Here is a 10,699-nt window from a genome sequence, read left to right as displayed (position 1 = left end):
ATGACTACTAACCTATTTGCTCTATGGATTTGCCTAATCTGGACATTTCATATAAATGGAATAATATGAAATAGGATCCTTTTTCACTTAGCATAATGTTTTCAAGACTCATCCATTTTGTACAATGTATCAGTACTTCATTAATTTTTTAATTGTCAAGTAATATTCCACTGTATGGATATGCCACTTTTTATTTATCCATTCTTCTGTTGATGGCCATTTGGATTATTTTCAGCATTTGGCTATTGTAAGCAATGCTGCTATGAATGTTTATGTACATGTTTTTATTTGAATACCTGTTTTTAATTCTTTTGGGTGTATAACTAGGGGAAGAATAAATGAATTATGTGGTAATTCTATGTTCCAATTTCTCCACATTCTTACCAAAACTTGTTATTTTTCATTTTCCTAATGGATATTAAATGGTATCTCATTCTGTGTTTTTGTCTTTTGTGTTATTTACTGGCAAAGAAAGATATTTCTTTGCCAGTAAATAACAGGTTGCGGGACTTCCCTGGTGGCACAGTGGTTGAGAATCCACCTGCCAATGCAGGGGACATGGGTTCGAGCCCTGGTCCAGGAAGATCGCACATGCCGTAGAGCAACTAAGCCTGTGAGCCACAACCCCTGAGCCTGCACTCTAGAGCCCGTAAGCCACAACTACTGACCCCGCATGCTGCAGCTACTGAAGCCTGCATGCCTAGAGCCTGTTATCTGTACAAGAAAAGCCACCACAATGAGAAGCCCGTGCACTGCAACAAGAGTAGCCCCTGTTGGCCACAACTAGAGAAAGCCCCCATGCAGCAAAGGAGACCCAATGCAGCCAAAAATTTAAAAAATAATAATAATAATTTTTTATAAACAACAGGTTGCCGTAAGCTGTTTTCAGACCGATTTGCTTTTCATTGTGGTTTTTTTTTTTTTTTTGCAGTACGTGGGCCTCTCACTGTTGTGGCCTCTCTCGTTGCGGAGTCCAGGCTCCGGACGCACAGGCTCAGCGGCCATGGCTCACGGGCATAGCTGCTCCGCGGCATGTGGGATCTTCCCGGACCGGGGCACGAACCTGTGTCCCCTGCATCGGCAGGCGGACTCTCAACCACTGCGCCACCAGGGAAGCCCCTTCATTGTGGTTTTGATATGCATGATCAGTGATGTTAAACATCTTTTTATGTGCTTATTGGCTATTTGTAAATCTTCCTTGCAGAAATATCTATTCAGATCCTTTCCTCATATTACAATTGGGTTGTCTTTTTATTACTAAGTTGTATGGGTTCTTTAGATATTCTAGAAACAAGTCCCCTATTATATACATGACTTGTAAATATTTCCTCCTATCCTGTGAGTTGTCTTTTCATTTTCTTTTTTTTTGCGGTACGCGGGCCTCTCACTGTTGTGGCCTCTCCCGTTGCGGAGCACAGGCTCCAGTCGCGCAGGCTCAGTGGCCATGGCTCACGGGCCCAGCCGCTCCGCGGCATGTGGGATCTTCCCAGACCGGGGCACGAACCCATGTCCCCTGCATCGGCTGGTGGACTGCCAACCACTGCGCCACCAGGGAAGCCCTGATTACTGTAGCTTTGTAGTGAGTTTTGAAATGGAGAAATGTGAGTCCTCAAATTTTGTTCTTTTTCAAAATTATTTTGGCTATCCTGGGTCTCTTGAAGTTTCACATGAATTTTGGGATCAGCTGCCAATTTCTGCAAAGAAGTCAGCTGTGATTTTGATAGGGATTACTTTGAAACTGTAAATCAATTTGAGGAATATTTCCATCTAAACAATTTAAAGTTTTCCAATCCATGAACATGAGATATCTTTCCATTTATGTAGGCCTTTTTAAATTTCTTTCAATGCTGTTTCATAGTTTTTTAGTGTAAAAGCTTTGTACTTCTTTTGTTAAAATTAGTACTAAGTATTTATTCTTTCTGATGCTATTGTAAATGGAATTCTTTTCTTTATTTCATTTCCTCCTTTCCAATATGGGTGGCTTCTATTTCTTTCTTTTTTTTTTTTAATATTTATTTATTTTGGCTGCACCAGGTCTTTGTTGTGACACATGGCCTTTTTAGCTGCGGCACGCATGTGGGAACTAGTTCCCTGACCAGGGATCAAACCCAGGCCCCCTGCACTGGGAGCGAGGAATCTTACCCACTGGACCACCAGGGAAGTCCCTCTTCTATTTCTTATTGTTGCCTAATTGCCCTGGCTAGAATGTCCCACACAATGATGAATAGATATGGGGAGAGCAGACACGCTGGTCTTGCTCCTCATCTTAGAGGGAAGGTAGCCAGTCTTTCACCATTAATTTGATGTTAGCTGTGGGTTTTTTGTAGATGCTTTATATCAGGTTGAAGACATTTCCTTTTCTGTACATGCTTTATATCAGGTTGAAGACATTTCCTACGTTGTTGAGTGTTTTTATCATGAAGGGGTCTTGAATTTTGTTAAATGCTTTTTCTGCATCTATTATGATGATCCTGTGGGGTTTGGCCTTTATTCTATTAATGTGATATAATACATTAATTGACTTTTGGATGTTAAAAGCCAATCTTGCATTCCTGGGTAAATCCTGTTTGATCATGGTGTATAATCCTTTCTTTAAAAAAAAATAAATTTATTTATTTATTTTTGGCTGCGTTGGGTCTTCGTTGTTGCACGCGGGTTTTCTCTAGTTGTGGCAAGCAGGGGCTACTCTTTGTTGCAGTGCATGGGCTTCTTATTGTGGTGGCTTCTCCTGTTGCAGAGCACAGGCTCTAGGCATGTGAGCTTCAGTGGTTGTGGCATGTGGGCTCAGTAGTTGTGGCTCGTGGGCTCTAGAGTGCAGGCTCAGTAGTTGTGGCACACAGGCTTAGTTGCTTTGCGGCCTGTGGGATCTTCCTGGACCAGGGTTCAAACCCATGTCCCCTGCATTGGCAGGTGGATTCTTTTTTTTTTTTTTTTTTTTGCAGTATGCGGGCCTCTCACTGCTGTGGCCTCTCCCCTTGTGGAGCACAGGCTCCGGACGCGCAGGCTCAGCAGCCATGGCTCATGGGCCTGGCCGCTCTGCAGCATGTGGGATCTTCCCGGACCGGGGCATGAACCCGTGTCCCCTGCATTGGCAGGTGGACTCTCAACCACTGTGCCACCAGGGAAGCCCTATAATCCTTTTTATACTCTACAAGATAAACAAATGTGAGCCTCTAAAATCTACTTTTACAAAGATGGAAGAATTAGAAAGTGAATATTTTCACTGCAAACACATTTATTATATTTTTAAAAATTCAGGATAAGGACCCCTAAAATAGTCGGCATCTTTAGATATTATATGATTTCATTTCTAAAAGTATTGTTTGCATACATCCTTCCAGGAACACAATGTCTTTTAAAATAAGGCACACCTATGGTTACAAAATGAGAAAAAGGGAAAGCTAATATTTGGATTTCTTTTAGAGGAAAAGTCCTGATCTAATTATTGAGAGGATTAGCCAACTCTGTCCACATTTTATTCGTTTAGCAGAAACATGCAAACATAATATTTTTGCTCCCTTTCAACATGTTCAGAGGCCCAGAAACCTTTGGGACAGAATACCTTTTGGGGTAGATTTTATTTATTTATTAAAAAAATTTTTTTAATTAAAAAAATTATTTTATTTTAGTTTTCGGCCACATGGCATGTAGGATCTTAGCTCCCTGTCCAGCGATCAAACCTGTGCCTCCTGCATTGGGAGTACAGAGTCTTAACCACTGGACCCCCAGGGAAGTCCCTTGAGGTAGATTTTATTAATGGAACTCCAGTAACTCTTATTATATCCTTATTTTTAATTAGTCTCTCTGTATTTGCATAATCATGGATGTTTTGAAATAATATTGCATTGTTCCAACAATCTGGCAGGCATGAATTTTTCAGACCAGGAGATATTTATGGCTGGCTGAGGCAGGGCAACCACTGCTCTGAATCTTAAGATTTCACCTTAGACGTAGAGACTCTAACATACTCTTTTTCTTTTTTTTGGCTGTGTTGGGTCTTTGTTGCTGTGCGCGGACTCTCTCTAGTTGTAGTAAGCGGGGGCTACTGTTCGTTGCGGTGTGCAGACTTCTCCTTGTGGTGGCTTCTCTTGTTGCAGAGCATGGGCTCTAGGCACATGGGCTCAGTAGTTGCGGCTCACAGGCTTAGTTGCTCCACGGCATGTGGGATCTTCTAGGGCCAGGGATCGAACCCATGTCCCCTGCATTGGCAGGTGGATTCTTAACCACTGCAGCACCAGGGAGGTCCCTATAACAGACTCTTTTTACTTCTGGCTCAGCGTTAGAGACTTGGACTAGATTCCAATTTCCATTTGATAGTCCTTTGTGGAACGTTCAGCCTTTGTGATATGTGATGATTGGAATAATCGTCCCCTCTACAAAACTTATAAAAGTAGCTTGGGTTTTGTTTTTTGTTGCTGGATTGTTACAATGGGAACACATAAGAATTTGAATACATTTGGATGTCTTCATTTAATGAACTAGGTTGAGTTTGGCTTAGAGTTGGAAAAGGATGCACTGCAGCTGATGAGATTCTGACCAACTTTAGGTCACACGATTACTTCTAACCTCTTCCTTCACCAAGTTGTTACTAGAACCACTAACAAGCAAACTGCTTGGAAGATCATCTTCACTCCATGCCAATGAGTGTTAAATGGCTTAAAGGAAGCAGGAGAGTGCCACTCTCCCCCAAAACCCCAGGAGCATATTTGTGGGTGGTGATTGTATCCAACTGCTACCCATCCTCCATCCAAAATGGCCAGACTTGCTCTTCCTCCTCTCATTCCACACATAGTTAAAAATAAATTTAACCAACAGAGAATATCAGATAACATACATCCTATTCACTCTTTCAGAAATTATTTATGGAAGGTATAGGATGTGCTAGGCCATAGGGACACAAGTAGAAACTAGACATCTTCCTGCCCTGATGAAGCTTGAGGTCCTCTACTGGAAAAGACAGACAAAGAACATGACAAAAGTAAACAAACAAAATTATTATAAATTATAATAACCTTTCATAAGATTTATGAGACCTGTGGGACAAGAGGTTGGTCATGTAAAGAGCAGGGGGAACAGGGCTTCCCTGGTGGTGCAGTGGTTAAGAATCCACCTTCCAATGCAGGGGACACGAGTTCGATCCCTGGTTCGGGAAGATCCCACATGCCACGGAGCAACTAAGCCCATGAGCCACAACTACTGAGCCTGTGCTCTAGAGCCTATGAGCCACAACTACTGAGCCCGTGAGCCACAACTACTGAACCCCGCATGCCTAGAGCCCATGCTCCGCAACAAGAGAAGCCACCGCAATGAGAAGCCCGCACACTGCAATGAAGAGTAGCCCCTGGGCTTCCCTGGTGGCGCAGTGGTTGAGAGTCCGCCTGCCGATGCAGGGGACACGGGTTCGTGCCCTGGTCTGGGAAGATCCCACATGCCGCGGAGCGGCTGGGCCCGTGAGCCATGGCCACTGAGCCTGTGCGAACGGATCGTGTGCTCTGCAACGGGAGAGGCCACAACAGTGAGAGGGGCCCGCGTACCACACACAAAAAAAGAGTAGCCCCTGCTCACCGCAACTAGAGAAAGTCCGCGTACAGCAACGAAGACCCAACGCAGCCAAAGATAAGTTAAAAAAAAAAAAAAAAAAGCGGGGGAACAGAGCCCTAGGGAGAAGGAACAGTGCATGCAAAGGTCCAGAGCCTGGAACAGGACTCACCTGTTCTAGTAACTGAAGAAGGCCAGCTTGTCTGGAAGGTAGTAAGCAAGGGAGAATGGCACTGGAGGGAGCCCAAGGTTAGTGGGCACCCAGATCATGCTCAGCTCTTCTAAGCAACTGTATTAGTTTACTAGGGCCTAGGATATGTGGGGTTTGTTTCGTTTTTCTCTATACCATGAAGCAAGTAACTCAATTCTGACACTGTCTACCTGCAGATAGGCTTAGATCCCACAGGTTAAGGGCTTAGTCTTACAAGATGCACCCCCCTCCCCCGGGTTCAATTAATTTGCTAGAACAATTCACAGAGCACTGAGAAACATTTTACTTACTAGATTGCTGCTTTATTATAAAAGGATATAACTCAAGAACAGCCAGATGGAAGAGATGCTTAGGGCAAGGTATGTGGGAAGTGGGGAGGAGCTTCCATGCTCTCTGGGAGCAACACTCTCCCTGCATTTCCATGTGTTCACCAACCCAGAAGCTCTCTGAACTCGGTCCTTTTGGGTTTTAACGGAGGCTTCATTACATAGGCAAGATTGATTAAATTATTGGCCTTTGGTGATTGAACTCAATCTTCAGCCCCTCTCCCCTCTTTGGAGGACTGAAATTTCCAATCCTCTAATCCCTTGGTTGGTTCACCTGGCAACCAGCCTAGATCCTTAAGTTACCTAGGAGCTTTCCAAAAGTCACCTTATTAACATAACAAAAGACACCTTTATTGCTCTCATCACTTTGAAAATTCCAAGGGTTTTAGGAGGTCTGTGCTAGCTAGTGGAGGAAAACCAAATATCTAGTTCTTATTATAAATCACAATATCACAGGCTACCATAACAAAATAGCACAGACTAGGTGGCTTCAGCAACAGAAATTTATTTCTCACAGGGGAGAAATGGAGGCTGGAAGACTAAGATCAAGGTGTTGGCAGTGTGCTTTCTCCTGAGGCATCTCTCCTTGGTTTGCAGGTGGCTGCCTTCTCTGTGTCCTCACATGGCTTTTCCTCTGTGCACATGCATCTCTGGTGTCTCTGTATGTTCTAATCTCTTCTTATAAGGACACTAGTCAGATCTGATTATGGCCCACCCTAAAGGCATTTTAACTTAATTACCTCTTTAAAGGCCCTATCTCCAAATACAGTTACATTCTGAAGTAGTGGGATGTTAAAAAACAAACAACAGGCCCAAAGTGGAGTTGCTTATACTAAGCCCCATGTCATCAAACTGAGACTTAATTACAGTTTCGGCTGTCCCAGAAATGGAAACTTAAACCAGTCAATCAGGAATTGTCTGATCAGCACTAGTTAGATAATCTGCCCAAGAGACCTGTGTCATCCCCTAAAGGAAAGTGACCTCACAATAACTAAACCGCTTTTTTGCCTAGTATAATTTCCTTGATCCTGTTCCCTTCTGGCTATAAAAGTCTTTCATTTTGTACAGCTCCTTGGAGCTCCTTTCTATCTGCCACATTGGCTGCTGCCCAATTCTAATTGATTTTTGCTCAAATAAACTTAAAAATTTTAATATACCTTAGTTTGTCTTTTAGTCATATGAACGTATGAACTGGGAGGGCGGGGGAACACAATTCAGTCCATAATGGCAACATTAAGGATTTCAGATTTGCTCCTAAGAGCAATGGAAAACCATCGAAAGATTAGAAGCAAGGGCTATGTTAAAGGGGATGTAGCCAATGCTTCCAGACATCATTTTTTTAAATTAACAAAACCCTGTTTTTTGTTCAAGACTTCAATGTGTTCAGTCAAAAATGCAAAATTGATTGGTTCCCTTGGCACAGGGAACCTCTTGGGAGGCCATGTGACAGTATAAGTGGCTAAAGAGATATAATTTGGAAGTCTACTGAGTGGGCTTCAATAGTCTCAGGGGAGGCTATTGCTTTACTGAAAAAAGGTATGTTCCTTTATCCTACACTCTTTCTTCTTCTTCCTATCTGGGAAAAGGATACAATGCCTGGAGGTACAGCAGTCATCTTGCAACCACGAGGATGAAGGTTTCATGCTAAAGATATAGAGCAGGCAGGTAGAAACAGCTTGGTTTTCACATCACACCCCTGAGCTGCTACATAAGCTCTGGTCAGTCTACATCCAGACTTTTTGTTACATGTGAATAATAAATCCCTACTTATTTAAACCACTGAGGTAGGGATTCCTGTTACAGCTGAACACACTACTTCCTGGTACAGAGAGCTAGAGGAGAAGAAGGAATACCAGTTTAGAGACCTTTGCTAGAGTCCAGAGCAGAGATGACAAGGACCTGCATTAGAATGGCAGCAATGGCCTTGGCGCAAAGTGGACGGATCCCAGATGCAAGATGCATTGCCTGAGCAGCCCGCACATTTGATCCCAAGAATTTCCCCTCCCTTGTTAGGGCCTTTGAGTTTGCTTTATTTGCCTTCTCTTAAAGTCCTATAGGGGCCTCCCTGGTGGTGCAGTGGTTAAGAATCTGCCTGCCAATGCAGGGGACATGGGTTCGAGCCCTGGTCTGGGAAGATCCCACATGCCACGGAGCAGCTAAGCCCGTGCGCCACAACTACTGAGCCTGCGCTCTAGAGCCCGCAAGCCACAACTACTGAGCCCACGTACCACAACTACTGAGCCTGTGCTTCTAGAGCCTGCAAGCCACAACTACTGAGCCCACGTGCCTAGAGCCTGTGCTCCGCAACAAGAGAAGCCACTGCAGTGAGAAGCCCGTGTACCGCAACGAGAAGCCTGGGCACTGAAACAAAGACCCAACACAGCCAAAAATAAAAAAACCAATAAATAAATAAATTTATAAAGTCCTATAGCATGCACAGCCTCAATAAACATTTTTGGAGCACCTGCCTCTGTGCTGGGTCCTGTATTTTTGAGGTGTTTTTCCCTGGCTGCTCACTAGTACGTTGATCACTCTTTCCTATGAAATCAGTTGTTTTCAACTTTATGTCTGTAATCCACAGTAATAAATATATTTTATATCATGACCAAAACACATGCAACTTGATGTATAACTGAAAAAGAAAAGCTTCACTTAGCAGTATTTGTAATACGTGCCACAAGCTTCATTATTTTTCATTCTATTCTACTGTTCACAAAAAGATCCTGATCACATCTACCACTCACTAAGTTTGCTTTCATGATCCTCCAATGACCATGGTTTGAAAACTCAATCTCTATCATTCTTATGGCCTCCATTCTTCACTACCTAGTGATATCTCTCGAACTGATGTTTGTTTTACCATCTGGACCATGAGCCCTTCCCCACCGTATTGTATCTATCCATAGTGCCTGGCACTGTGCCAGGCACATAGTGCATTGCACACTCCTTGAGATCAAGAGCTGCAGAGTGTGACGCTTTGGGTCCCCTCAGCACTATGAACATGAGAAATCCACCCTTCCCATTTGTCTGGGCTTGGCTAAGGGGTGCTCTTTTTTTTTTTAATTTAATTTAATTTATTTTTTATACAGCAGGTTCTTATTAGTTATCTATTTTATGCATATTAGTGTATATATGTCAATCCCAATCTCCCAATTCATATCAACACAACCACCATCCCCCTGTCCCCCACTTTTACCCCCTTGGTGTCCATATGTTTTTTCTCTACATCTGTGTCTCTATTTCTGCCTTGCAAACTGGTTCATCTGTTCCATTTTTCTAGATTCCACATTATGCGTTAATATACGATATTTATTTTTCTCTTTCTGACTTACTTCACTCTGTATGACAGTCTCTAGGTCTATCCATCTCTCTACAAATGACCCAGTTTCATTCCTTTTTGTGGCTGAGTAATATTCCATTGTATATATGTGCCACATCTTCTTTATCCATTCGTCTGTCGATGGGCATTTAGGTTGCTTCCATGACCTGGCTATTGTAAATAGTGCTGCAATGAACATTGGGGTGCATGTGTCTTTTTGAATTGTGGTTTGCTCTGGGTATATGCCTAGTAGTGGGATTGCTGGATCATATGGTAATTCTATTTTTAGTTTTATAAGGAACCTCCATACTGTTCTCCATAGTGGCTGTATCAATTTACATTCCCACCAACAGTGCAAGAGGGTTCCCTTTTCTCCACACCCTCTCCAGCATTTGTTGTTTGTAGATTTTCTGATGATGCCCATTCTAACTGGTGTGAGGTGATACCTTATTGTAGTTTTGATGTACATTTCTCTAATGATTAGTGATGTTGAGCATCCTTTCATGTGTTTGTTGGCAATCTGTATATCTTCTTTGGAGAAATGTCTATTTAGGTCTTAATGCCCATTTTTTGACTGGGTTGGTTGTTTTTTGATACTGAGCTGCATGAGGTGCTTGTAAATTTTAGAGATTAATGCTTTGTCAGTTGCTTCGTTTGCAAATATTTTCTTCCATTCTGAGGGTTGTCTTTTGGTCTTGTTTATGGTTTCCTTTGCTGTGCAAAAGCCTTTAAGTTTCATTAACTCCCATTTGTTTATTTTTGTTTTTATTTCCATTCCTCTAGGAGGTGGGTCAAAAAGGATCTTGCTGTGATTTATGTCATAGAGTGTTCTGCCTATGTTTTCCTCTAAGAGTTTTATAGTGTCCGGTCTTACATTTAGGTCTCCAATCCATTTTGAGTTTATTTTTGTGTATTATGTTAGGGAGTGTTATAGTTTCATTCTTTTACATGTAGCTGTCCAGTGTTCCCAGCACAACTTATTGAAGAGACTGTCTTTTCTTCATTGTATATTCTTGCCTCCTTTATCAAAGATAAGGTGACCATACGTGCGTGGGTTTATCTCTGGGCTTTGTATCCTGTTCCATTGATCTATATTTCTGTTTTTGTGTGAGTAGCATATTGTCTTGATTACTGTAGTCTGAAGTCAGGGAGTCCGATTCCTCCAGCTCCGTTTTTTTCCCTCAAGATTGCTTTGGCTATTCGGGGTCTTTTGTGTCTCCATAAAATTTAAAGATTTTTTTGTTCTAGTTCTGTAAAAAATGCCACTGGTAATTTGATAAGGATTGCATTGAATATGTAGATTGC

Source organism: Phocoena sinus, chromosome 12, assembly GCF_008692025.1.
Source record: "Phocoena sinus isolate mPhoSin1 chromosome 12, mPhoSin1.pri, whole genome shotgun sequence".
Lineage (NCBI taxonomy): Eukaryota > Metazoa > Chordata > Mammalia > Artiodactyla > Phocoenidae > Phocoena > Phocoena sinus.
The sequence above is the reverse complement of the archived record's forward strand: the minus strand, read 5'-3'. Positions refer to the sequence as shown.